The sequence below is a fragment of the Rhododendron vialii genome, chromosome 9a, assembly GCF_030253575.1.
Source record: "Rhododendron vialii isolate Sample 1 chromosome 9a, ASM3025357v1".
Taxonomy (NCBI): domain Eukaryota; kingdom Viridiplantae; phylum Streptophyta; class Magnoliopsida; order Ericales; family Ericaceae; genus Rhododendron; species Rhododendron vialii.
In genome coordinates this window covers 5092579-5099334 of record NC_080565.1, presented here as the reverse complement: position 1 = coordinate 5099334, position 6756 = coordinate 5092579, and the positions used below count along the sequence as shown (strand labels likewise).

The window sequence follows — 6756 nt, the reverse complement described above, 5'->3', positions numbered from 1 at the left end:
GTTTTCCTCTTCTTTTCCCCGTAAGTCGTTTTTGTTTTTTTGCTGTGCGTCTCCCGTTCCCAAAACATGTAAGCCCTCCTTCTCCCAAAACAAGTACCCATCCCCATCTCCCAAATCAAATCTGAAGCGAGAGAGAGGAAGAGAGGGGGGGGGGGGGGGGGGGGGGGGGGGGGGGGGCGCAAGAGCTTCCTCAATCCTGCGATTTTCTACAGCACCTTCGCCGGCGACCAATCACCGGCGTTCTCAACGGCAAGTACCTCCGAATTCTTCTTCCATTCTAGCTTTGAGAAAATCTGTCAATTTTTTTTCGATCTAATTTGATGCTTCTAATTCATATTTGATCCATGGTTGGCGAATTTCTTTGTTTGACAGTAGTAATGTACTCATCTTCTTATTGATTTTTTTTTTGTACGTTGTGTGTCATGTTGTTCTATTCCCCGTTGTCTGTTTGATGTATTTACTCAATGAGCTTCAGCTATTGGTTTATTCTCAGCTGATAAAACATGTGATTATGTCCTCTTAGTCTATACTTTTCTCCAATAATTGTGTTTGAATTTTTTTGTTTATGTAGATGGCTAATGAACAAAATGATGCTAGTGTAACTGAAGTTGCAGTAATTGGAGCTGCCGCTGCAGTAATTGGAGCTGCCGCTGCAGTAATAGCTACCGGTGTTGCAATCCTAGACATTTTTAAGATATAGGAATAGGAACCTTATCCCTGATATACCTAGGGCACCTCATGTCAATAGAGACCGAGAGAGGGAGAGCAATATAAATAGCATTTTGTATGCTAGTATTAAGCATTGCATAGGTCAGATACGAATGAGTCCTTTGGCATTTTCAAAGCTATGTGAAACTCTCACTCAAAAAGGACTTTTACAACCCACGATGCACATGTCAGTGAGAGAGCAAGTGATGATTTTCTTAAAAATAGTTGGACATAATTTGAGATTTCGGTTGGTTGGAAGCGTCTTTCATCGGTCGATTGAAACCATACACCGATATTTTCTTATTGTTATGGGCACCATTTTAAAGTTATATCCAGAGCTCATTAGACTACCAGGTGTTTCCACTCCATAGGAGATACGAAATAATCGAAGATTTTATCCTTGGTTTTCGGTAAGTAATAACAACAAATATGCATAATTGAATTTGTCCTTAAGAAATCAAGTTACCAAAACTTTGGTTGCCTTGGAAAAAATAGGATTGTGTGGGAGCTATTGATGGGACACATATCCGGGCATCAGTTCCCCTTGAACTTCAAGGGAGGTTTCGTGGGCGAAAAAGATGGACATCGCAAAATGTTTTAGCAACCATCACTTTTGACCTCAAATTTGTTTATGTACTTACGGGTTGGGAGGGCTCAGCACATGATTCACTTATCTTGAATGATGCAATTTTGAGGCCCAGGGGGCTTCAAGTCCCTGAAGGTAATTTTTTTGCCCTAAGACTTTTAGTTTGATAGCATTATTAATAAAACTGAGCAGACACATGACATTAGGGTTTTTTTTTGTAGGTAAATATTACCTTGCTGATTCCGGTTACGGCATTAGAAGTGGATTCATCCCTCCATATCGTGGTGTTCGATATCACCTAAAAGAGTATAGTAACCATGAGCCTGAAAATGAAACAGAGCTTTTCAATCATCTCCACTCTTCATTGCGAAGCACTGTTGAACGGGGGTTTGGAGTGTTAAAGAAGAGATTTCGTATGCTTGGCGGAGAACCTTATTTGAAGTATGAACTACAAGTAGATGTGGTACTAGCGTGTTGTGTTTTGCACAACCATATAGTGGGAGTTGATCCCAATGATCGGATAATGCAACGGGTCAATCGTCGATTCCAGCCTAGACAATGAAATCCACAACGGACACAAAGACAAGAGAGAGAAGAAAATAGAGAATGGACATGAAAAAGGAAGGCCATAGCTGATGCTATGTGGTACCAATACACTAATGGTTAAAATGTAATCCATTGGCGATGTGGAAAAGATGTTATCCAGTGATGTTTTATTTGCTTAGATGATGGGGAAAGTCAGCAAAGGAATTTTCATTGCTACCTTCATGTGTTTCAAGTATTTGAGACTGCTTTTCTTTAGATGCAATTACTAGGCTGACATGGGATAGGCTTAATGTTCAAGCTCTTCACGATGAACTGATGAAGATGGAAGGTTTTGATGAGGCTTTTCTAGGCTCGGCTTTTGATTATTTGGTTGAGCATGAAAGGCTTGGGAAGGCATTCATGGCGAAGAGCATTAACCTCCGAAGGATTTGGCTTGAAGATTTTAGCAGCCATAAATTTTGAAGTGAATTATATCTAGTGTTCTATGAGTTACCAGTTCTTGTTGCTAGTAGCATATCTTTTTGTTAAAAAATCTTATTTGTTGCAAGGGTTAATTTGTATTTTGATTCCGATAGTAACGATGGATAATTGGGTTATTCAGTTGATGCTTTAGTTATTTGCATGAAATGGATCTTAGGTTATGCTAAAAAATGGATATGGGCAGCTTATATGAATCGATTGTTTCAATTTGGGAACTGCTTAACTTGTATATTCATATTTATTTTGAATGTGGTTTTAAAATGCTTGGGAGGTTCTTTATCTAACTTCAAATAACAGGTTAATGCATAACCTTTGTGTGGAAAACTATTTTGACAACCAAATGACGGAAAATCATTGTTTTGAAAAATATTTTTCATGTACCAACCAAACACCGGAAAATAAAAGTTTGAAATTTGTTTTCTGAAAAAATATTTTACATGGAAAACATTTTACATTGTAAAACATTTTACATCCAACCAAACGGAGACTTAAGTCCAAACCTACTTTTTAGGGCCGGCCTAAAAATTCCCCCTTATATATTTTTCGGTATTTCTAAAACGGGGTGGCACGCGCCACGACACCCACCCCTTTGGTAGTTCTGCCCCTGCAACCACAGTACCTAATAGTGTAAATTCTGCAATCTTGTTTGACAATCCGAACCATTCATTTGTGCAAGGTTTGCACAATCCAAAGAAGGCGAGTCATGACCTTCGAAATTCTCTCTTAGATGTTCGTCATTTGTGTTCTTTTTCCGAGGTTGTTAAAGTAGTTAAAAGTGTCTAGGATGGTAGTTAAGGCTGCTCACTATAAAGCTAGGGCAGCCTTGTGTTAGTTGTATTGTGTTGTATGGACTTAGTTTTATTCATATACTAGTGTATGCCCGTGCCTGAAGGCACGGCGCTACGTATTCTGAACCCAACCTAAATGACTACCCTTCTCTATTATTAACAACCTCCACCAGTGAACCCGACTTTTCCGGAAAGAATATAAGGCTCTGAGTTTTCCTACGGGGCTAAGGCCGAGTTTTCTCTTTTAGCCCCGTAGCGAAACTGAGCTTAATACTATCTAATCAATCAAGCAGTGATTCATATCACACCCATGTACAATATAATTCGCCCAACAACCAAAGATAAGGAGAAAAATGACAACTAGACCACATTTTAGAAAATAAAACACATATTATTGTTATTCATCAACTCAACGAAAAACACAGGTAAGGAAATTGTATTTCAGTAATCTTGCCACTTGTACATTAAACTACTACCAGGAAACATACACACACACAAAAAAAAAAACAAATAAGTAAGCATCTTCCTTTAAACAAACATGATTCTAGAGTAAAATTCAACAAAGCATAAACCATTTTATCTAGCAAATTGTCCGTCCTAACCAATGACCTTCCCTACTATGACAACCCATGTTAACCTAACTCGCCTTGCGTAAAAAAATACTAACTCTAATTTACTCAGCCAAATAGATGCAGCAATGCTATAGCTTGGAGTAGAACCAAGCTAATTGTCATAGACTTGTTGAAGAAATGCAAATGCAAATGCAACCTGTTCCATTTCCTTTTAAAGTTTCACTGCACATCGTTAGCCAGTTAGAGCTTCCAACCCATGGAAGCTTAGTCCTGAATATACCATCTTCCAAGAAAAATATCCAAATGTGAACAAAATTGAAGAAAATAACCAAACGTGTCGAGGACTCTCTATAACTCCATGCAAGTGGGCGGTGGAGCCCACAGGATTAGTTGAGGTGCGCGAAAACTGGCACGGACATCTGAATTATCAAAAAGGAAGCACGTTTCAGGAAAATAAAAAGGTTTTGGGTGGAATTTTGATCAGAACTGCAACTATATTGATCATAATTTAGCAAATCAAAATCTGACCAACAACCAGTCACACAAATTCCTCATAATAAGTAGTAAAGCCTTCATTGTGGATAAGCAAGATTTGTATCAACAAAGAACTGGAAGACATATACAACTACGTAGGTCATACACCAAGCCACACACATTTAGGAATATAAAAATCAATATCATCGCAAAGCAAACCACTAATTCAATTGACAACAATACCGTCATGACCAAAGAAAAGCCTCCAAAAACAATAGTAATCATGGTCATAATGCGTCAATGCCCCCATGCTAGCACCAAACTCCGAGTGTAAAGCACTTTTGTAATGAAGAATTCGTGACCTGTGTGGTTACTCCTAGCTAGTCACCAACCTGCTAATTAGAATAACAATAGCAGCACTTAAGCACTTAAGATTGCACTGGTATTGATCACAACCGACACCAAATGCACCCAACCACATTGCACTTGTATTGATCACCATCGACCAATCCGACGCAACCATACAGTAAATCTGACTCACAACTTTTAAAAAAAAAAACTCAAGTAAACATCAAAGAAGTCCATCCATTCAAGAATAACATGGACTTCGATGAGAAAATTCTAGACTTCCTGCACTCTTTTCCTCTTTGCCAACATTTGTTAATTGGGGTTCACGTGAATAAATGCTATACTTCTGCACTCTTTTCCTCTGTTTGTCGGCATCCAAGGCCTTTGTAAGGTTAAACTCCAATTCTTTTTAGAAATTTCACAAACATCCAGTTTTTTGTATTAAACACCATGTTCGCAGTTGATGCCAAAGTGGTTTCAAGTTTCAACACAAATACATACTTCAATCGCCTATTAGAAGCCTCATTAGTTTAATTAGTTTAGTACCACTCATACAACTCTAACTTCCATGCTAGTTCTTTCGAGTTCTAGTTCAATTGTAGCAATTTGACAATAGATCCAAAAATGATTTCCAAATCAGGTGGCTAAGGTTGAGGGCTGTCATGGCCTTCAAAGGATCCCACTTCACTGTTAGATCATCAAGATGACAGATTGCACAACGCATCCTACCAGTGTTTGATGAAAAAACATCCTAAGAAACTTATTGAAGAAATCTAACCATCAAAAACCACATAGAAATATCTGCATTTGGTGCTTAGAAAACCAAATTCAAGAGGTACCGAGTGAAATAGATCCGTAAAATGCAGGAAAACCCCAAGGAAAAAAGAGAGTAGAGAAAGCAATAAAAGAAGAGAACCAGAAATTTCTTACCTTCCTATTTTCTTTGCACTAATTTTATGCATGACGTGCGTACCTAGAAAAAGGAAGGGAAAAATCACCTTCATCAACGCACAGAGTTTAGTGAAAAAGTAGACAACAATAATTTTTTAGAAACCAAAAAACAGATAAGAAAAAACTAATTAAGGGGGGAAATGCAAGGTAAACTTTTACCGGTGACACTGCATTTTCTATAGTCCTTGCAATTTGCATCAAAGACTCATCTAAATCTCTAGATAGATCCCCTCGAAGACCTGAGGACAAAAGTGATAAATAAGGGTAAGAAGTTGAAAGTGAACAGATAGATCATCACGATGTAATGCAATTTAATACAGTAAATATGTAAATAAGTGTTGACAATTGGCTCACTTTGTCATAGAAACATGTTCGATTCAAGTTGCCAACCAAGCATTATAAGTAGTGACATTGCACCAAAAAGACAACAGAATTTCAATTAAGGCACCATGATTAACAAATATCTGTAGACCAACCCAGCTTAATTTGGAGCATAACTAATAAAGATAAAATTTTCGAAGCAAAAAAGTTATCCAAAGGGTGGAAACATTAATGATTACCCCTTCACCACGGACGTAACCGCCACGGATCTGTTTGTCACAGCAGATGGCTTTGATGAAATTATCCCCAATACTGCATTCCTCAAAAATATCACCATTGGAGCTGCAATTCAGGAAAACAAAACAAATTTGTAGACAAACATACAAAGAATGATGTTGGTGACATTAAAGTTAAAACAAAAGCAAACTAAAAAAATTAGAAGTTTAAAACTAAAAAAGAAAAAACAACTATACCTTTAGATCCCAAAGAGCCTTCTTGCAGCCTAGATCACTATATTGAAGGTGAAAAAACACGACTAATTAGAGACACATGATTGGAAACACCAAATACGACATTTTAGAAGAAAGGTTATAGAAACAGCTGGTTTCAAACCAACCCAAACTTATGCACTGCATTGTTCCTTGACTGTCCAACCAGACATAGAGAGCAACATGGGTAATATAAAGGCCGAGATTGTGTGTAATATATAACCGACCTAGAGAGCCTTTCCACTTGTATGAGGCATTTTCACAAACACATTAAATACAAACACAGATAAAAGAACCGAGGGCTGTGATTCTTGCCATCTAAATGGATAAAATACCGACAACACACACACACACACAAAAAGGGGTACTGCTTCTTATCGCCGCAAATCGTTGCTGGAACTGCAGCTTAGGGCGGAAACGGACCTTTCGTTCACCAAACGCCATGGGTTGAGATTTCTTGTCGAGAAGAGGGATTGAGGAGATCTGGTTTGAAT

General features: G+C 38.0%; 1 long non-coding RNA gene across 1 annotated transcript; it reads right to left on the bottom strand.

Moving 5' to 3' along the window:
- Window positions 1-3784: 3784 nt before the first annotated feature.
- LOC131299971 (uncharacterized) lies at window positions 3785-5795 on the bottom strand. Its single transcript, XR_009190830.1, has 3 exons — window positions 5433-5795; window positions 4010-4546; window positions 3785-3902 (listed from the first exon to the last, which is right to left on the bottom strand). It is a non-coding gene; the product is annotated as an uncharacterized LOC131299971 (long non-coding RNA).
- Window positions 5796-6756: the final 961 nt, after the last annotated feature.